The sequence below is a fragment of the Marmota flaviventris genome, chromosome 8, assembly GCF_047511675.1.
Source record: "Marmota flaviventris isolate mMarFla1 chromosome 8, mMarFla1.hap1, whole genome shotgun sequence".
NCBI classification, from domain to species: Eukaryota; Metazoa; Chordata; class Mammalia; order Rodentia; family Sciuridae; genus Marmota; species Marmota flaviventris.
The window spans coordinates 125,600,432-125,622,623 of NC_092505.1; the positions used below are offsets into that span (position 1 = coordinate 125,600,432).

Sequence of the window (22,192 nt, forward strand, 5' to 3'; positions counted from 1 at the left end):
TTATTTATGTCTCTCTCTGGTAAACCAGAATGTTTTTATGTGTTGTTGGAAGAGACTGTATTTTGGCAAAAACTGCCCAGGTGATTCTTTTGCATTAGCTGTCTTCTTATTCCCCACAAAAAGGAATTAAAGGGGAGGAGGGAATCAAACTAAAATCTGTCAAAGACAAGAAAATAATTCAGTAGGATTTGGGTAACCAAGAGAGCAAATAAGGGTGAGTTGAAATAAGTGGACATAAAACTGAATTTAAGGGGCTAGGGGTAGAGTTCAGTGGTAGAATGCTTGCCTGGCATGCACAAAGCTCTGCAACATACACAAGGTGGGTAGGGAGTGGTATACATTGAGAGGTTAAAAAATTCTTTTGAGGTATTTTGCTGCAAACATGAGCAAAGAAATAGAGTGGTATTCAGAGTAGAAGATGGGCTCAAGGGAACCAGTAAAAGATATTGAAAATGTGTTTCTGTGCTGATATGAGTGTATATGTATGTGTACCTAAAATTGTAAGAAAAAGTTTGAGGAATTGTGGAAATAATGTCTGACAAGGTAACTGGAAAAGAGTTGAAGTATTTAATAGTGCTGGTGAGTGGTGGATGTGGGGTTTTAAGTTTTAGAACGTTTTTAGATGATTTTTCTCAGAAGTGGGAACTGAGTAAAAATGGGTGTAGATTTGTTGGAGGATTGCAGAGATTAAATGAGAATGAAATGATTGTTCAGAGTAGTGAAAAAGTAGATTCTCCTTTTTTTCAGAGATATATAAAATAGCGTGTGAGAGTTCCCCTTCATTCCCCCCCTCCTAAAAGGTAATCACTGTTGATGGATTTTATGTATCTATGTCTATTTTTTCTATCTACTTACAAATGTATGCATGTAGATGATTTAAAAATGAGATATAAGTAACTGGAATTTGTAGTGGGTTAAATAATGACTCCCAAAAGATAAGTCCCAAGTTTTTGTTGCTGGAACCTGTGAATGTGACTTTGGACAGTTTTCTCAGACTTTGAGGTTCTTAATCCAGTAACAAATCTCCGAAGAGAAGATATGTGTAGAAAAATAGGCTATAGCAAGACACAAAAAGGAAAATGCCATGTGAAAATGCAAGAAGAGATTGAAGGTGTGCATATCACAAACCAGGTACTTGTCTAGAGCCACTAGAGGCTGGAAAGAGGCAGAGTTTTTTTTGTTGTTGTTTTTTTGGACAGAGTAGAACCTTGCTGACATTTTGATTTTTGTACCTATGGGTCTGTAGGACTGTGAGAATAATTTTTTAAAATTATTTTAAGACACCAAATTTGTGGCAATTTGTCACAGCAATCCAAGAAAATGAACACAGGCTTATAATAATATGAAATTGCTTAACTCTCAAAAAATTGGTATTTTGTGATCATTAGGAAACCACTTTTAATTTTTTTTTTTTTTTAGAGAGAGAGAATTTTAATATTTATTTTTTTAGTTATCGGCGGACACAATATCTTTGTTTGTATGTGGTGCTGAGGATCGAACCCGGGCCGCACGCATGCCAGGCCAGCGCGCTACCACTTGAGCCACATCCCCAGCCCAGGAAACCACTTTTGACATTAACTAAAACTCTGACCACTTAAAATCATGGTTTCCAAATAAAACTTATCATACCACTCTTGTATGCTTCAATTTCTGATTCTTCTTGTATTTCAAACTCAGCTTTTGGTGTGTGCATGTGTGGATTTAATACCTGAAAGATTACTTTTACCATTTACTCACAACTCTTAGGAAATTGTTTTTTATATTTTCTTCAGAAAAATTTTGTTACTTTTCAATGAAAGAAGAAATTTAGCTGGGTGCATTATCATATATCTGTAATTCCAGCTACTCAGAAGCTAAGGCAGTGCCGCAGTCTAGCTGGGCACAAATAACCCAGCAGCCACGAGGCACTTGTAGGTTCAAACAGGAACTACTTTATTGCCGGAACTCTCACTGGCACTCCACATGTTCTCCCTGGGAACTCTCTCCCCTTCACCAGGCTCTGTGAGAACTCAATGGGAACTCCAAAGTAGCGGCACCCAAGGCAGCAGGAGCCGCCCTATTGCCGGACAGCAAAGGTCTATATACAACTGAATACACAACCTGTTTCAATCCAGTATCATCCAGTCACAGCAATTATACACAGCTTAACTTAATTATCATCATCTTAATGGCTTGCTGGCATCATCTCTCAACCACTCCTTCTGGCAAAATGCCATGCACCATCCCCACTTGGCTGTGGCTCTCAACAAGGCAGGAGGATTGAAAGTTCCAGGCTAGCCTCAGACTGTGTTTCAAAATACTTTTTGCTCCTTTATAGATTTAACAGAAAATCTGGTTTGTGAATTGAATTGCAACTTAATCTTAATTCTGAAGTTAATAAATTACTTCATTGAGAAACTCTAGTATAAACTACTTGTCCTGACTCTGAGGATTTGATTCATATTATTTTCTTTTAAATAATTCTTCTACAGTTAGGATAGACTATTGTCTTCTTATTTTCATAGGTTTGTGAAAGACAGCCCAGATTCTATCTGAAGTTACTTTTCAAATGTAGAGTTCATTTAATTTGAAATTTAACTTGTATGAATATTGTTCAAGTCTTGAAAATGTTTTGAAAATGTCTTTGAAAATGTTTTAAAAATTCCTCTCTTGTTGTGTGTGAACATAGTTATGAAGAAGACTGGAAAATACTGAAGGAAGTGAAGGTCATCAGGTCACTGTAGTCAACAGATTGATGAGAAAATGTAGTTGACCAATTAGATAGGAACGTTTCTTGATTGTGTGGATAAACAGAACAAATAGTACTTAAGTATTTGAATAAAGCAGTAGTCTTAGCAAAGGTATTATCTTCTTTTAAAATCAGTTAGGCTAGTAAGACATTAAAGAAAGATATAGCAGCAGCAAAAGATGGGTTAAAGTTTGGGACTGTGGTGCTCTCCTGTAATCCCAAGGGCTTGGGAGGCTGAGGCAGGAGGATCAGGAATTCAGAGCCAGATTTAGCAATTTAAAGAGGCCCTAAGCAACTTAATGAGACCCTGTTTCAAAATAAAAAATAAGAAAGGGTTGGGAATGTGACTCGATGGTTAAGCATCCCCTGTGTTTAATCCCTGTTACCTCCCCTCCCCCCAAAAAAGAACCCCAATTTTATAGGAAACTGCAGTTCTTGAAACAATGGATTCCCACGCTTTATATAGATAAAATAACAGGACAAACAAAAAGATGTGCTTGTCACAAATTTATTTACTATTTAATTATATGAAACAGGATTCCAAGAAGAAATGATTGTGTCTTCAGAAAATAAGGGTTCATCTTAAGAAAAATTATTTGGTAACTATTGTTCCAGGAACAGATCTTGAGATGTGGATAGCCATCACTAGTCTTCAGGATTCAATCTAAAAGATAATATCAGGAGGCAGGAGAGTTAAGAGGTTGAGTTTTGGCTTTGTTACTTGTTATTCAGTCTTGGTGCAGGGCTGGAGGTATAGCTCAGTGGTAGATTGCTTGCCTAGCATGCATGAAATAGGCCCTGGGTTTGATTACCCCAGCACAGCTGAAAAAACAAAAACAAAAACAAATTGGCCTGGACAAATCACACAGACTCCTTTAAGTCACAGTTTCATTCTTTGTTAGTTGATAATGAATGATGCCTGTTAATGGAGAATGTTTCTGAAACAGATTTGTAAGTTGCCAAATGATATATATGTAAGAATTTAAAAATATATACTTGTAAATATTTCAGATGAAGAGTTGGGGAAAACTGAAAAAAAATATTTAAAAGTAGAGTCTTTTAATATTTAATGTCTAATTTTAAAATTTCAAATAAAATTCTGCTTTAAAGTTCTAAAAAAATTATTATTGCCAGGATGGGTTTTATATAATTAAAAAAACTTGACAATTTGCTCAACTGTCAACAAATATTTTTCTTCAGCAAAAGTTTATGAACAACAAAAATGAATAGGACCTGTGTTATCAGTGCTAAATGTTTGATAATAATGGAATTTTCTTTCTTATAATAGTTCAATTGTATGTTTCATAAGAAAACAGTAAAAATATGACTGTGACTATATGATTTGTGCTAAATATACTTCATATTTATTTAAACATTAGTTGTACAGTATAATTATATATTTAGTGCTTCTAACTCCTTTATTAAAATTAGATACACTATTGGGGAAAGCAGTCAGTCGAGAAAATTTTGATTTCTTTATTTTCTATTTCTCCCTGTTGAACTCCAGATTTTAAAGTATAAGTAGCTTGTGTCTAATTCCAGGGAATCCCAAGCAAGCATTAATTAAAAAAAAAAAGTGCATCGCTTTGGGGCAATAGGTAATATTCAGTATTTGTGAGAGAAAGGATTTTTGTTTTTTAAAGATCCTTAGGTTACTGACATTATAAAGAACTGTAGTGTTGTTAAACTTCTTATGTCTGATACCCACCTAACTTATTGAATCAAAACTAATCTTGGTTCTACATTAGAATTATCTGGGGAGATTAAAGAATACTGATGGCTAAGCCCTGTCCCCTGGAGAATCTGATTTAATTGGATGGGCGTTACGGCTACTGATTCTTAACTGTTTTAGATTCAGACTGAGAGTTTGTGCTTCATTTAGAGTGGAGCCTAACATTCTGCATTTCTAACAAGATATAAGGTGATTCAAATGCTTATAATCCAGACACCACACTTTGAGAACTGTAGCCTGGCTGGGGTTGGCAACCACCTGCTTTGTTTGGGAGATATGTAATATTAAGACTAAGTTCATTAGCAAGATATAAAATATGGTAAGTTTCAAAGTATAATGTGTAGCAATCCAAAAGTGGAAAGGACACACTATATTTACTGTAAGTCTAAAATAAACTTTACATCAGAAAAATCCCAAACATAATACCTAGTAATTTACCAAAAGAATATTTTCAGAGATGTTAGAGATGGCAGATGCCCTGTCAACCTCCCACCTCCTGCACTTTCTCGTTTATCAGATTTATTGAGGTAATAACTTACATACAGTAAAATTAAAAAAAATTATTAGTTATTGATGGATCTTTATTCATTTATTTGTTTATATGTGGTGCTGAGTATCGAACCCAGTACCTCACACATGCTAGGCAAGCCTGCTACCACTGAGCCACAACCCCAGCCCATACATTCAGCAAAATTTCCATTTTTTTTTCTCCTTAAAGAGTTCCGTTTCAGGGGTCTTTTTTGGTACTGCAAATTGAACCCAGCGTCTTGGTCATTCTAAGCTTGCAGTCCACCATTATGTTGCTCCCCCAGTCTTTAGTTTTAGGAGTATGTGTTTGTTGTAGTAGAGATCAAACCCAGGGGCATTCTATCACTGATATATATATGTGTGTGTGTGTGTCTCCTTAGCCTTTTTTTTTTTTTTTTTTTTGTACCGGGGATTGAACCCCAGGGGCACTTAACCGCTGAGTCACATCCCCAGCCCTTTTTTATATTTTATTTAGAGATGGTGTTGCTTAGCACCTTGCTTTTGCTGAGGCTAGCTTTGAACTGAGATCATCCTAAGCCTCCCAAGCCACTGGGATCACAGGCATGTGCTCTTTCGCCTGGCTCCTTAGCCCTTTTTATTTAATCTTGAGAGATGGTTTTGTTAAGCTGCAGAGGCTGGCCTCAAACTTGAAATTCTCTTGCCCCATCTTTCTGAGTAGCTGGGATTCAGGATGTGCCCAGCTTAATTTCATGAGTTTTGACAGGTATATCAATAGCCATCAGCAGAAAGAAAATCATGTTCCATGTGGCCAACCTTTCCCCAATCAGATCCTGGCAATCACTGATCTTTTTCTTACCTGGTAGTTCCCTTTTATAGAATGTCTCAAATTGAATTGTCTACTGTATAACTTTTGATTCTGGTTTCTTTCACTAAGCATAATATACATGTTCACTAAGCATGTGTTGTTGTGTTTATTAGTACTTCATTTCTTTTTAAATATTTTATTTTTGTAATTTGTGGTGCTGGGGATCAAACTCAGGGCTTTGAGCATGGTAGGTAAGTGCTCCACGACTGAACTACATCCTCAGCTCCATTTTTTTTTAATTTTTATTTTTGGTTTTAATTTTTTCAAAAATATTTTTTGTAGATGGACACAATACCTTTTTAAAATTTATTTATTTTTATGTGTTGCTGAGGATCAAACCCAGTGCCTCAAACGTGCTAGGCAAGTGCTATACCACTGAACGCAGCCCCTATGTTTTTAATTTTTAAAGAGAAATTTTAGGTTCTCAGCGAAATAGGGCAGAAAGTGCCCCTCTTTGTACATGTACAGCCTCTCCAGTGTTGTCCAAGTTGGTGAACCTACAATGACATATCTTTTATTTTTATTTATTATTTTTGTTGTAGTTGGACACAATACCTATTTTTTATTAATTTTTTTTATGTGGTGCTGAGTATAGAACCCAGGGCCTCATATGTGCTAGGCAAGCACGCTACTGCCGAGCCACAACCCCAGCCCCCCAATGACACATCTTTATCACCGGCAGTCCATAGTTTATCTGAGGGTTCATTCTTGGTGGTATATGTTCTATGAATTTTGACAAATATATATATACCACAAATCCACCATTATAGGATCATGGACAGTAGTTTTGTTGCTTCAAAAATCCTCTGTGGGGGCTGCAGTTGTGGCCCAGTGGTAGAGTGTTTGCCTAGCCTGTGTGGGGCACTGGGTTCAATCCTCAGCACCACATTTAAAAAAAAATAAATAAATAAAGGTATTGCGTCCATCTACAACTAAAAAAAAAAAAAATTTAAAACCTGTGTGCTGCAAATTCATCCTTCCTGCACCCCCATTCCTTAGTAATTATTGATCTATTTATTGTCTCCATAGTATTGCCTTTTTGAGAATATTATCCGTTGGAATTATGTGATATATACAGACTTCACTGGCTTCTTTTATTTAGGTATACATATTTTTAGTTGTAGATAGACACAAAATATCTTTATTTGTATGTGGTGCTGAAGATTGAACCCAGTGCTTCTCACATGTGAGGCAAGCGCTTTACCACTGAGCCACGCCCTAGCCCTCATTTAGGTTAAGGTTCCTTTATGTCTTTCATGACATAGCTGATTTATTTTTAGCACTGGATAATACTCTGTTGTCTGGATATTTCCCAATTTATTTTTCTATTCACTTGATCCTTGAACAAGAAATAAGTTTTGATAATTATGAATAAAGCTGCTATAAATTGTATAGAATTTTGTGGATGAAAGTTTTCAACTCATTATGGGTAAATTCCAAATAGTGCAACAGCTGGATTTTATAAGAATATGTTTAGTTTTGTAAGAAAATTGCCAAACTGGCGAGGTGTTTGTTCTGCTCTTTTTGACCATTGTTAAAATTTGGGTTCATTTTTCTTGAGTTTAGAAGTTCTTTTTATGTGTTGGATAGCAGCCCTTTATTGTATATGTCATTTGCAGATATTTCTCCTGCTCTGGGGCTTAACTTCTCATTCTTTTGACACTGAGAATAGAACTTAGTGCCTCACGCATGCTAGGCAAGCACTCTGCCACTGAGTCACAACCGAGCCCCAGAAGTTTTTAACTTAATACTCAACTTATTTTTTTTCATAGATTGTGCCTCATATATTGTTGTATTTGAACAGTCATATCCACACCCAAGATCATCTGGAGTTTTCCTCTGTTATTGTCTAGCAGTTTTATATTTTTGATTTTTATATTTAGATTTTTAATACATTTTGAGTTGATTATTTGAACAATAAAAGATTTGTGTCTAGATTCATTTTTTTTTTTTTTTTGGCATGTGGATGTACAGTTTTGCCAGCACAATTTCTTGAAAAAGAGTTTTGTTGTATAGACTTTGCCTCTATGTCAAATATCAGTTGACTATATTTGTTGATCTTATTTCTAGACCTTCTCTTCTGTTTTATTGAACTGTTTGTTCTTTTACCAGTACTGCTTTGTTTTGATCACTGTAAGTTTACATAAGTCTTGAAGTTGGTGGTGTTAATTTTCTGACTTGGTCTACTTTTTCAGTATTGTGTTGACTGTTTGCGGTCTTAGGCCTCTCCATATAAACCAGAATCTGTCCATATTGACAAAATAATTTGCTGAAATTTTGATTGAGATTGTGTATAATTTGTAGCTCAAGTTGGGAAAAATGGATATCTTTGATAATATTGAGTTTTTCTCTCTTTGAATAAGGAACATCTCCAGTTATTTGATTTCTTTCATCAGAATTTTATCATTTTCCTTATGTAGATCTTGTGCACGTTAGATTTATACCTAAGTATTTTGTGTATGGCTTTTATTAAGATTCTCCATAGGAGCAGAACTAACAAATGGGAAAAAGCATATAAGCACATAGTTATAAAAGGAGATTGGCTTATATAGTCAAAGGCTGAATAGTCCCACAGTGGCTGTCTGCAGGCTAGAGAGTGGGGAAAGTCAGTATCTGCTCAATCTAAGAAGCTGGAAACCTCAGAATAATAGGTGCTAAGATAATATAGCCCCGTTCAAGACTGAAGGTCTGGAGTCCTCCTGGAGAGTTGCTTGTGTAACTCTGCGTTCAGAGGATGAAGAATCTGGAGTTTGATTTTCATGGGCCATGGCAGCAGCAAAAAATGAACCTACTAGAGTTGAATGTGCATGAGCATGAGTTCCTTTCTTATGCTTTTTGTTCTATCCAGACCCCCAGCCTATTGGATGGAATCCACCCCCCACCAAGGTGGGTCTGCCTCACTAGGTTTGCTGACCCACATGCCAGTCATCTCTGGAAACACCCTCACAGACACATCCAGAAGTGTGCTTTACTAGTCTTCTAGGCAGATTGACAATCAAGATTAATCATCACAAGGGAAGTAAGTAAATAGTGCTAGGTTTTTAATTTCAAATTTTACTTGTTCATTGGATATATAGGAAAGCAGTTGTTTTTGTATATTTATTTTGCAGCTGTCACTTTTAAGTCCAGGAATTCCTTTTTGGCTAATTCTTTTGGATTTTTGACATACACAGTTGTATCATCTGAAAACATAGGTTTTTTTTTCCCCCTTTTCCCCTCTGCATACCTTTTATTTCTTTTTCTTATCTTGAGTTGTGAGAGGGGACATCTTTGCTTTGTTCCTGGTTTTAGTGGGAAAACTACTGTTCTCTTCGTATTATGATGTTAGCTCTAGTTTTTAAAACATTTATTATTAAGGTATATATTACATAAATGTGAAGTTCAGTAGTATTTAAATACATTCAGTTTGTGGTGCAGCCAGTCCCTAAAACTGTCTTAAATCTTGCAAAACTGAAACTGTACTCTCATTAAACAGCTCTCCATTTTCTCCTCCACACAGTCCTAGGCAACCACCATTTTACTTTGCCTCCATGAATTTGATTAATCTAGGTGCCCTATGTAAGTGGAATAATATAGTATTTCTCTATTTGTGATTGTCTTACTTAGTATAATGTCTTCAAGGTTCATCTGATGTAGCATGAGTCAGAATTTCTATACTTTTTTTTTTTTTTTTAAGGCTGAATAATACATTTTATGTACCACATAGTCCAGGAGTTCAGCACCAGCCTGGGCAACTCAGTGAGACCATCTCAAAACAACAACAACAACAGTTTCTGTGGATGTGGGTGTATAAATAGCTCTTTCAGATCATTCTTTAAGGTCTTTTGAAAGTGTTTGAAAAGGTGGAATTACTTCTTTCAGCAACATTTGTAGTTTTCCGCATGTATCTTTTGCTTTTTTAATCTCAGGAAAAGCATTTAGTATTTCACCATGTGGTATGCTGTTAGTTATTTTTTCATAGCCTTCATTATGTTGAAGAAATTTCCCTTTTAAAAATTAGCTTTTAAAAAAAATATGCCAATCTTAGTAAATGGCAAGGGGGTGTGTTCATTTTATAAGTGGAGAGTTTTAACAGCCTGGCATTTTAATTCCTTTAAAAATTTTTTTTAAGTTGTAGATGGACACAATAGCTCTATTTATTTATCTTTATGTAGTGCTGAGGATTGAACCCAGTGCCCCACATGCACAAGGAAAGTGCCCTACCACTGAGCCCCACCCCCAGCCCCTTAATTCTTATTTATAAGTTCATCTTATAAATGATTATGCCCAACTTAAAGGAGTTTTATTGTTCTTCTAAAGCACATGCAGATCTACAGTATAACTGATGGGCATAATTTTAAATGCACATACATATATTTATTTACTACTAATTAAATTTTGTTGTTGCATTCAGTTATTAATATTATTCTGTGTAAATAATTCAAATTATTCATTCTTGAAAAAAGTTACAAACTGATGTGTCTGCTTAAGACTGAATAGTATTTGTTTTTGTCAGTTCATATGAAAACATAAGTGAGAGTTTATCCTATTCTTTTTGGCTTGGGGCTCAACTTTACTTCCCGCAGTATCAGAACTACCCTTTCCCTCTTGCCCCAGATTTGCATAAATAGTATTTTTCTTATGTACTCTTTGATATTTTTTTGTATTCCTACTTAGATATATAAGGGTTTTGTGGTGATGGTTAAGAGAGATTGTTGCACATAAAACTTTCTGCAACTTGCTTTTTCACAAATAATACCTCAGAGGGAATTCCCCCATGTAAAATATAACTCTAATTCATTCTTTGCATGGCTCTGTAATGAATGCTTCGTGTTGTTATAAAAAACTTATTTAGCCATTTCTATATTTATGAGTATATATTTCTTTTCTATTTGGTCATTTTAAATAATATTGTATCTTTGAATATGTGTCATTACTTCATGACACTTTTATTTCTGTGAAATAGATTTTCAGAAGTAGAATTTCTGGGCTTAAGTGTTTTTAGAGTTTTTTATTTCTGTAGATGTTGCCAAATTGCTACCTACCAAAGTTGTCCACCAACAACATGTGAGAATTCTTTCTTCTACATCTCTGGTAACAATAGGGCTATAGCTGTTTAGAAAGTTTACTTTCTAAAGATGTAACATTTTATCTCAGTTATTTTTAATTTGAATTATTTTAATTTTTTATTTTATTTTGTATTTCCATCAGTAATACACATTTGTTCTTTTGTGAAGTGTTGTTTGATATCCTTTCCCTGCATTTTATTTGATTGTCTTTGTAAAAGACATTGTAAAAGTTCATTACATGTTAAAAACCTTAACCATAGGCCAGCAGTGGCGGCACAAGCCTATAATCCCAGCTACAAGGAAGGCTGAGGCAGGAGGAAGAGTACAAGTCCAAGGTCAATCTGGATAATTTAGTGAGATCTGTCTCAAAATAAAATTTGTAAAAGGGCTAGAGATATATAGCTCAGAGATAGAGGGTTCCCCCAAATAAAATTGCTATCTATGTTACATATTTATTTTTCCCCACATGTAGAAAATTTTTTAATTTCAAACATGAATTCCTCTATAGCTTCTAATCTTAAGTTGTGAAAAGTGTTTCCCAGCTTTCTTCCAACAGTATTTTTATTGCATACAGTCACTATTCATCTTGATTTTATTTTTTTGTACAATGGATAACTGTAGGGCATCTTCTTTTTTCTAAAAGATTATCAGCATTAAAAAAAAAAAAATAAGCCATTTGTTTCCCTGACTTGAGTGATCCCATATATAGAGAGATCTTTTGTTTTTTTAATTGAGTACTGTTTTCCTAATCATGTGTTCCTATATCAATACTGTGTGTAGCTATTTTCTGTGATAATCTATTATGTTTTGTTATTTGGAGCAGTTTCCAACTTCTTATCTTTGACTTTCCTTAGTTATTATTCCTACATATTAATTTGGTCATTTTTTTCTCCCTTAAATATCAAAACCCCTTTGGATTCTAATTTGAATTTCATGAAATTAATGAATTACTATAGGGGATAGTTGACCCTTCCATGGCACTGCTACATATGATAGTGTTTATAACATCTCATAAAAATCTAGTTTTTTAGATAAATGCTAACTTATTAAACTTATTACAAAGTCTTCTGTTGGTGCTGTGCTATAGAGGATATTTTATTTTCATTCTTCTTTTATATATAATATATATTATATGTGTGTGTGTGTGTACACGCGCGCATGCGCACTCTGGGGATTGAACCTAGGGCCTTGTGCATGTGAGGCAAGCACTCTATCAACTGAGCTATATCCCCAGCCCATTGTTTCTTATATTTTTTAACAGTCCATTTTGGTCATCTTTTACCTTAGACAAATTTATTTGAGACTGGGAAGTACAAGATCAAGGCACTTGCAGATTTGGAGACTTGTGAGGACTTAGTCTCTACTTCAAAGATGGTGCTTTCTTGGTGTGTCCTTACTTGGTAGAAGGAGCAAGGCAGCTCCTTTCACTCTTTTCTTTTCTTTTTTTTTTTTTTTTTAATAAAGGCAGTAGTTCCCTTTAATAGAGCAGAATCCTTACGACTTAATCACATCTTTAAAAGTCATTGGGTATTAGATTCCAACTTAAGAATTTTGGGGGCTACCACCATTCAGATCATAGTAGTTATTGTTTTTCCTATATAAAAGCTATTGATTTTTATTTATTTCTCTTTTTTTATATTGGATAAACAAAATGTGATATATTTATGTAGTGGAATAATATTTAGCCATAAAAAGGAATGATGCATTGATTCACCCACAACATGGGTGAACCTGTGTTAAGTGAGCCAGGTGTGGTGGTATGCCTGTAATCCAGCTACCCCAGAGGTTGAGGCAGAATGATCCCAAGTTAGAGGCCGGGCTGGGTAACTCAGAGAGATCCAGGTTCAGAGCGGGGCGGGGGGGGGGGGTGAGAAAAAGAAAAGAATAAAGATAGGCTGGGGTTGTAGCTCAGTGTTTGAGTGTTTCTGGATTCAATCCCCAGGAACTTTCCCACCCCCTAAACTAAGAAACTAAACATAAAAGTTTATATGGTGTATGATATAAGAAATGTATGGAATACGCAAATCCAGAGAGATGGGAAGAGGAAAATGGATAGGAAGTTAGTGCTGATGGATAATGGGATATCTTTAGGATTATGAAAATGTTTTGGAATTAATGGTAATAATTATACAACCTTGTAAATATACTAAATATTAGTTAATTATATAGTTTAAAAGGGTAAATTTTATGCCATGTGAATTATAACTTAGTAAAAAAAATGAGTGACAGTTGTTGTATCAGGGTTGATTTTGGCATTAGAAAACAGAAAAACAGACTTCATTGGTTTGATAAAACAGGGCTTTATTTTTCCTGCATAATAAGCAGAGTTACAGTCTTTCTAGTATTGATTCACTGGTATAGTGATGTTTCTACGATTGGTTCTTGACCTGTCCCTCATGTTTGCACGTGGTAATAATAACTCCAGACATTGAAGAAAGAGGTTAGGAAATGAACAATGAGTGTACCAGGAACTACAAAGACTATCCCATGCCAAAGGGTGCTTTTGTGGAAGTTGTTTGGGCATAATTTGGTAGTGGAGAATGATACAATATTAATGTTTCACACTTTAGAATAATATTTGCTGTTGGTTTGTTTTGTTTTTGCTTAAGTAACTTTCCCAGTTTATCACCTCAGTTTTGTTGTTCTTTATTTCTTCAAGTTCTATTCATGTTCAGGGATTATTTATAGCATTTCACTTATTTATGAGAACAGGAAGAGGGAACCAATTATGCAGGACATTAGCTTTTGTTTTTAACAACAGCTTTATCAAATTAGAATTGACATGCAATAAACTGTGCATGTGTTTAAGTATAGAATACAATTCTTAAGTTTCCACAGTATACATACTGAAAACATCAGTCAAGATTCTTTTTTTTTTAAAAATCAACTTCATTTAGGAGTAGTGTATATACAATGCATCCATTTTAAGTGTATGCTTTCAGTTTTGACATATATAAATTTTTTAAGTGTTTATTTTTTAGTTATACACAATACCTTTACTTTATTTATTTTTATGTGGTTCTGAGGATCGAACCCAGGGCCTCATGAGTGCTAGGCGTGCATTCTACCGCTGAGCCACAACCCCAGCCATTGACACGTATAAATTGTTATAAACTATAGTCAAGTGGAAAACATTTCTAGCACTTCAGAAATATTCCTCCTGTTCATTCGTAGTTAGTCACCTACAACACTTTAATATCAAGGAACCACTCATTAAAGTTGACATCAAGAAATTTTCTTCAGAATTTTATATAGGTGGGATCATACACCTATAGTTTCACTTTGGCTTCCTGAAGTGATCAAAATGTCTTTTTTTTTGAGTCCGGCTTATTGTTTTATGTATGAATAGTTCATTTTTTAAAAAATGATGAGTAACATTTATTATATAGTGTATATTCCAGTTTGTTCATTCATTTCTTTTTGAACATTTGGGTTGTAATCAGTTTTGGGCAGTTTTAAATAAATCTCTTTTTGAACATTTGGGTACAATTATTTGTGTGGATATGTTTTAATTTATGTAAATGCACCATTCTACACTGCCTAAAAAATGTCACCACTTATATGACTACAATATCATTATTATCCCTAGGAACAGTTACAATAATCCTTAATTATAGTGTAATGAAGTATCTATTTAGTTTGTGTTTAAAGTTACCCAGCGTATTCCATAGTCTTTTTTTAGTGGCTTTCTCACTCGTGTGTGTGTGTGTGTGTGTGTGTACACGTGCCCTTTTAATGCTAATGGGAATGGAACCCAGGGCACTCTACACTGTGCTACACCCCTAGCCCTTTTATGTTTAGTTTGAGAGTAGATCTCCCTAAGTGCCCAGGCTGGCTTTGAACCTAGGGATCCTCCTCCTGCATAAGCCTCTCAAATTGCTGGGATTATAAAATATGCTGCTGTTCCCAGTTTGTGCTGGTGTGTGTGTGTTTGTGTGGGTGTGGGTGTGTGTGTGGGTGGGTGCGGGTAGGGGGTGGGGATGGGGGTAGGGGTGGTGGGGCTTGAACCCAGGGCCTTGTGTGAGGCAAGCACTGGACCAACTGATCTATATCCCTAGTCCCTGTACTCTGTTTTACTCTAGAATAACTCTTCTTTTTTATTGACTTCTAAAATATACAAGCTAGCTTCTTTTAAAAATTACTCCAAGTTATGTTTTTTCCCCTCTAATAGCTTCAGAAATGTTCTTTTGACTCAACTGAAAATGAAGTCTAAACTTTTGTAATTAAAAAAAAAAAAAAAAATATATATATATATATATATATATATATATATATATATATATATATATATATATATTTAGTTGTAGGAGGAAACACAATACCTTTATTTTATTTATTTATATGTGGTGCTGAGGATTGAATCCAGGGTCTCACAAATACTAGGCGAGCACTCTACTGCTGAGCCACAACCTCAGCCCTAAACTCTTGTAATTTTTAGTTGAGTATATTTTGCAAGAATGATTTGTAGGTAATGTTATATACTTTATAATGCATTAGTTCAGGACCAACAAAGTTTCCCCCCCATCACTAGTAATACTAAATTTGATCATTATCTTTCACATAGTGGTATTAGAACCAATTAATCACTTTCTCTTTTTATCTTTTTTTAAGTACTCTTATGGATCCATGGATTTTTACATTTTCTATTATCAGTTGCACTTATTCTTTCGGATGTTCAGATTGACCCAAATTTAGCTAGTAGATAATAACCATATGTTTCATGTGCAAAGACAGCAAAGTTGTAGACTGAGAAGCTTTGACATCTAAAGGTCATTCTTTTTTTTATTTTTAGATGTATATGACGATAGAGTGTATTCTGGTATATTATACATACATGGAGTACTTATTGTAATTAGGATCCTGTTCTTGTGTTTGTTCATGATGGGGAGTTACATATTCAAATACAAGGAAAGTTATGTCTGATTAATTCTACTGTCCTTCCTCTTCCTCTCCCCCTCCCCCTCCCTTCCCTTCATTACCCTTTGTCTAATCGCTTTTATCTATTCTTCCCCTCCTTACCCTTACTTGTTGTTGGTTAACATCCATATATCATTACCCTTTGTCTAATCGCTTTTATCTATTCTTCCCCTCCTTACCCTTACTTGTTGTGGGTTAGCATCCACATAACATTCAGTCTTTGGTTTTGGGGGACTGGTTTATTTCACTTGGCATGATATTCTTAGTTCCATCCATTAACGTGCAAATGCCATAATTTCATTATTCTTTGTGGCTGAGTAATATTCCATTGTGTATACATACCACATTTTCTGTATCCATTCATCTGTTGAAGGATACCTAGGTTGGTTCTGTAGCTTGGCTGTTGTTAATTGAGCTGCTATATACTGATGTGGTTGCATCAATATGGTGTGCTGATTTTAAGCCCTTTGGATATAGGCTGAGGAATGGGATAAGTGGTTCAAATGGTGGCTCCATCCCCAAGTTTTCCAAGGAATCTCCACATTACATTTCAGAGTGGATGTACCAATTTTCAGTCCTACCAGCAATATATGAGGGTACCTTTTCCCCAACATCCTCCCCAACATTTATTATTACTTGTGTTCTTTATAATTGTCATTCTGACTGGAGTTAGATGGATCTTAGTTTAGTTTTAATTTGTATTTTTCTAATTGCTAGAGATGTTGAACATTTTATATATTTTGATCATTTTATATTTCTTCTGTGAAGTATTTGTTCTCCATTGTGTTGGCTTAGGAACCAACTTCCTCAGTAAGATTCTTAAAGGGCAAGAATAAAATCAAGAATCAATAAATGGGATGATATCAAACTGAAAAGCTTCTTCACAGCAAAGGAAACAATCAAGAATGTGAGCAGAGAGCCTACAGAATGGGAAAAAATCTTTACCACTTGAACTTCAGATAGAGTATTTATCTCCAGGATATATAAAGAACTCAAAAAACTTACACACACACACACACACATATCTCCAGGATATATAAAGAACTCAAAAAACTTACACACACACACACACACACACACACACACACACACCCACCCACCCAAATAACCCAATCAGTGATGGGCAGTCTTTAAAATGATATAGTTTTCTTCTTTCCCTTTAGATATTGGTTTTGATAACAGATTGGAGTAATTGTGGCAGTGAGGTCATTGCATTATATACACACAGCATGTGATAGGGCTGTTGGGCCCAATTTGTTAACAGTTTTCCAAACTATATTAAGGATTCATTTCTGATGACTAAATTTATCATTTTAAACCTTCAACTTCCTTTGGATCTTAACCTCTAGTTAAATTTTAATTTGTTCCCCCTTTTCTCTGTAAATAAGAAATGAAGTGTCTTCATCTTGTTCTCAGTATATTTAACTTTATCACAGGGTGAAGAGATTTTTAAGGTACAAAGTAATTCTAACTAGGGTCTATCAGCAAACTCATTCAGTGTTTTATAACTAATATTAAATATCTTTTTATTATATAATCTTTTTATTATATAACCTATTCTTGAAGTTTTCCCTCTTTGTTCTGACAACCCAGTTATGCATGTTTAAATTGTCTGAATTTAAGTTCACTTTGTCTAGAAAGGTAGAAGCAAACAAATTTAACTTGTGTCTTTCTTTTGGGTGGGGGGAGTTGGTGGAAATGGGGATTGAATCACAGGGGTGCTTAACCAATGAGCCACATCTCCAGCCCTTTTTATTTTTTAGATAGCTCTCACTAAGTTGCTTAGGGCCTTGCTAAATTGATGACACTGGCCTTGAACTTGTGATTCTTTTGCCTCAGCCTCAAGGTGCTGGTATTACAGGTGTGTGCTACTGTTCCTGGCCTCAATTTGTGTTTTAGGTCATTCTCTATCTTCTTTTAGTTTTAAAACAAGTTGTCTTTCTTATCTGCCTTCCTAATCTAGAAAAGGATGATCTTTATCCTGTATTAGGATATGTTCAAAGCCAATGTCACCCTAAGAGCAAGTAATTGCTGGTCTTGATTTTGGGGGAGTTAAGTGTTCTCTCTTATTTCTTCTGGGCTACTTGAGGTTGAGTAGTCCATGTTAGTGGATAATCTATTGTTTTTTTCCCCTACCTGAATTACTAATTTAGCTAGCCTTTTTTACTGTGGCCTATTGTCTTTTAATATATGAAGTTTAGCTGCTGTAGTAATTCTTGTATCTTGTTTTGAATAGGACACACCACTTTGTCTTTCTCTGTTAAGTATTTTTGGGTTGGGGTGTAGTTAAAAAGTGCTAAATGCTTACATTGTTCCCAGGGTTTTTGTTGTTGATTCATATCTAGATAACAGTGGAAATGTGTGGATGTTAAAAGTACAAAATAGTGGGATTGGTGGCACATGCCTGTAATCCCAACAACTGAGGCTGAGGCAGGATTGCAAGTTCAAGGCCAGCCTCAGCAATTTAGCTGGGCCCTAAGTAACTTAGTGAGATCTTGTCTCAGAATAAAAAATATAAAGGACAGGGGATATAACTCAGTGATAAAGTGCTTCTGGGTTTAATTTCCAGTTAACACTCCCCCACCCAACCCCCAAAAGTTAGCTGGGTCATAGAGCACTTGCTTAGTGCTCAATCCAATTAAAAGGAAAAAAAAAGGAGGGGGTGGACACAAAACCAAAAAATTATGATAGTCTTTTTTCTTTAAATTACATTGTTTAAAAAGTATGTTTAATATATACATAATTGTTTGTTAGGCATGTAATGCATCAGGAAGTATACAGCCAGAATTGGCCACAATTGGCCCTTGGATCAGAGGTTGTAGAAGTTTTACTTTGCATCTTTGTGTCTTTTTTTCTTTAGCTTTTAGCATCTATTTCTCCAATTTGCCGCAGTCTGGCTGGGCACAAAATAACCGAGCCACCACAAAAACTTGTAGATTCAAACAGCAACTCTTTATTCCCGAACTCTCACTGACTCTCTACACGCACGTTCTGGGAAAATACACTCCCTCCACTGGGCTCTGCGTACCAATTCTCTCAGAACCCTGCGAGAACTCCAAAGGAGTGGGGTGCCTGAGGCAGCAGGATACGCCCTAATCCTGGAGCTGCCCTATTCCCAGCAGGATCCACCCTAAACCTGGAGCCACCCTATTCCCAGCAGGATCCACCCTAAACCTGGAGCCACCCTAATCCCTGAGCAGGGTCACCTTTCAACCCAAAACGCCATGCGTCATTCCTACTTGGCTATGGCTCTCAGCATCTCCCCCCTTCTGATTAATTGAACAACAAGCAATGTGGCTTAGGGACCGTGCCTGCCAGCACAGTCTGCTGGCATCATGTCCAAGTTGGTAATGGATTCGACCATGCTTACAGTGAAGGGTGCTTGTGGACCATAGGTTGTTACAGTCTCCTTTAATTGCTTCACTGTTTTGAAATCTAAAGCATGGTGAATTTGCTGCCCTCCTGTCTGCTCAAGTACAGGGCATGCTAATCTTTGAGGTCCTGCCTCAGGATTCCATCTATCGACTATGGGGGTTGAGGGCCACTCAGCTGTCTCCATAGGTGGAGCTGTTGGTTGAATTACGCCCTCTGGTGATAGAACGGAGTTAGTAGCAGCCTCCTGTTGTAGATTTTTTCCTAATAGCCCCTTTTCCTTTAAATTTTCTTCCTCTGTCTGACTAGCTCGAGAGACCTTCTCTTTTGCTTGATCTAAAATGTCTTTCTCCATGGTCTGCACCTCTAACAATTTACTTAACAGTCTTTCGGTTTGTTTTTTACTAATTTCTAATCTACTATAAAGATAACACAACCCAATAAGATAAAACAAAACCGAAACTGAATGAAACAAAAATGGAATAAAAAATCGTTGTATCAATTTTCTCTTCCTCAGGACGGAACAACTTCAAACCTTGAGCCAACCATTTTTCCCAGTTTGCCTGAGAAAGTTCTAGGGATAGGCAGCTTGAAACAAAAACAAAATAAATCAAAACAAGAACACATTGTTTTTTGAAATGGTCACCCATTCTCTCGTCTTCCCTCAGGGGCAAGCAATTTCACTTACCTCCAAGCTTCAGATGTTCCCTGCATGGGTCGCCAAATGTCTCAGTCTGGCTGGGCACAAAATAACCAAGCCACCAGAAAAACTTGTAGATTCAAACAGCAACTCTATTCCCGAACTCTCACTGACTCTCTACATGCACGTTCTGGGAAAATACACTCCCTCCACTGGGCTCTGCGTACTAATTCTCTCAGAACCCCAGAGAATGGGAACTCCAAAGGAGCGGGAGCGCCTGAGGCAGCAGGATACGCCCTAATCCTGGAGCCACCCTATTCCCAGTAGGATCCACCCTAAACCTGGAGCCATCCTAATCCCTGAGCAGGGTCACCTTTCAACCCAAAATGCCATGAGTCATTCCTACTTGGCTATGGCTCTCAGCACCAATTTAAGTCTTTAGTTGTGTTGACAATGTACTTGTGTGCATACACATATCCATTGAAAATACTGTTTCCATTTTAGTTGATGCATTAGAAGGAAAGAAAAATTTCAGCTTATAGGTTTTCTTTTTGTGGTAACTTCTGAGTTCTCATGATTTAATTTTTTTTTTTTTAATTGTTAGGCGCTTGTATGGGCTATAGTTAATGCTAGCTCTACAGCTCAAGGGAATCTTTGCTTTGGTAAATAACAACAGCAGTAGACTCCAAAATAGAAAAGTATTTCTGTCTATCTGTTTGAATGACACTCCAGAAATATGGTTTATTGGTATTTGGATTATATGAGTCAGTTTAGGTCTCATTTTCTACCAGCTCATAAGTCACTGAAGAAGAGAGTATTAGTTTATAACTTTATCATTTTTGGTTCTATACTTGTCAGTGAGTGATGATGATCTATTCTTCATTTTAGTACATTACTTTCTCATTAAACTTTTTCTTCAGGAACTTTTCTATTTTTAGAGCCTTTCTTTATAGTTTAGCTTAACATTTTCATTAAAACTACCCAATGAATTATCTAGAGAACTAGACAGTAGCTTTTAACCTTGTATTCCTGCCCTTCTGCACTTGTGAAGATACCAGGCTTTATTGAGAACCAGAGTATGAGAGTTTTTGTCTCAGGTATAAAAAGCATGTTGAAGAGAAAAAATATGACATATTATATGTACAACTTTTAAAATTGATCGACTGCAGTGCTGGGCCACGTACTCAGGGACTTATAATGCTAGGCAAACATTGTACCATTGAGCTAAACCTCCAGGCCCCATATTTATTTTTTAAAAGATGGGGTGGGGAATATAGCTTACTGGTAGAACATTACCTAGTGGGCTTTAAAATAAATAAGTGAATGAATAAATACAATACTTTGAATGGTAAAAAGTCTTTTTAAAGGTCAAGAACCTCTTTTAAAAAATCTGTATATTGACAGGTTGTAGCTGTACATGTTTATGATGTATAGTAATGTTATGTGTCTCCCCCTTCTGCCCTACACTGCAGTTGGGGATCAAACCTAGGGCCTTGGTCAGAGCTCTATCATGTCCCTTAGATCAATGATTTTTTTTTTTTTTTTAAATAATGTCCTGGAGATTGAACCTGGAGCCTTACACATACTAGGCTCTGCCACTGAGCCATATACCCAGCTAGGTGGAATGTATTTTAGAACTTCAGATGCAAGCCAACCAGCCCATTCATTACCTCAGACATTTGACATCTTCTGTGAGGAGATATGGAAATCCTCAACACAACACTAACTAGCAAACCATATTCAGCAACACATTGATGATTCACCATGATTAAATGGGTTTATCCTTGGAATGCATGTATGGTCGAAAATTCACAAATGAAGAAATGTACCTACCATATTAACAAAATCAGGGCAAAATAATATGATCACGTCATGATTTTTTTCATACATTGCATTAGGTATAGAAAAATATTTGGTAAAATTCAATATTTTTTCATGGTAATACACCCAACAAATAGGTATAGTATTGTACTTCAGCATTCTAAAGGCCACATATAATAATGAAACCATAGTTTGGAGATGAAACTCAATTACCTGCTTCTGCTGGTAGGTGAGGTTTGTGTAAGGTTGCAGACCTCTGCAGTTGAGAAGTGTTGTAGCTCTTAATGGTGGGCCATGTCCTTTGGTGTTGCACCACACCCCAGCAGTTCACTCTGTTTTTTTTTCCTGGGTTTATGTCTTGTGAATTCAAAGGATGAAATACACAGACCAGGATGAGAGAATGTAAGAGTAGGATTTATTGAAGAATGGAAATAGGAACAGAACTTCTATGGTATAAGAAGGGGTTTGATAAGCAGGTTTTCTTTTGGAGTGTGCTAGTGTAGGGGCTTGTATAGCACATGGGGGCACTGCTATTGGTCCAAACTTATGCTAATTAGTACAAAAGTACTAATGCTTTTGT

At 35.9% G+C, this 22,192-nt stretch overlaps 1 protein-coding gene across 2 annotated transcripts in view; it reads left to right on the plus strand.

Moving 5' to 3' along the window:
- Nucleotides 1–22,192, plus strand: part of Stag1 (STAG1 cohesin complex component) — a 373,003-nt gene that overhangs the window by 38,444 nt on the left and 312,367 nt on the right. The window lies entirely within an intron of this gene.